Genomic DNA, 705 nt, shown 5'->3' with positions numbered 1-705 from the left:
TGTGGATTTTTTTTGGCATTAATTCCAGATTTGCTAAATATTCAGGCAACAGAGAATAATAGATTGCACTCCCTTGCTCAACAATTGTAATGGTTACTGGGCCAACATTTCCACGTGTGGCTGTATTTGGCAGGGATGCCATAGTCCGCACCCATGAGACAAGAGCCTCACATCACTCTGTGTGCCCTGGGTTGTGTTTAAAAGCTCTGATTGGCTACGTGTTAGATACACCCCTCCCACTGCCAATCATCGCCTACGTCAAAGGGTTCATTTTGAATCAATCTCTCCACTTTGGGCCTGGACTCCTTTGAATTATTTCTTTCCCTTTCGGTTCACATAAGCCGTTTCACTCCTGGGGTTTGAACATGCTCAGACCCCCCCACCACCATCGACCACGGTGCCGAATTTGAACCCGAACAGATGTGTCTGAATCGGCCCCTATGTTATTATAATAGAGAATATTATGTTCGTATACAGATTAGATGCCGCGCTCCTGTTTCTGATAATCACTGTCACAGCACATAAGAGGAACTGGAATCCAGACCGCAGACGCGCCACAACTACAGAAGAATAGAAAGTGCTGACAGCGTCTACCCACAAGTAGCAGTCAGTAGACGAGGGAATGACTGACAACAAGTGTCAACCAGCGAGTTGTACTGAGATAAGTGTGCTGTCGTCACCCCGATTTCATGATGATGGGGTGCT

This window comes from Crinia signifera, chromosome 4 (assembly GCF_055691185.1).
Source record: "Crinia signifera chromosome 4, ASM5569118v1, whole genome shotgun sequence".
NCBI classification, from domain to species: Eukaryota; Metazoa; Chordata; class Amphibia; order Anura; family Myobatrachidae; genus Crinia; species Crinia signifera.
The sequence above is the reverse complement of the archived record's forward strand: the minus strand, read 5'-3'. Positions refer to the sequence as shown.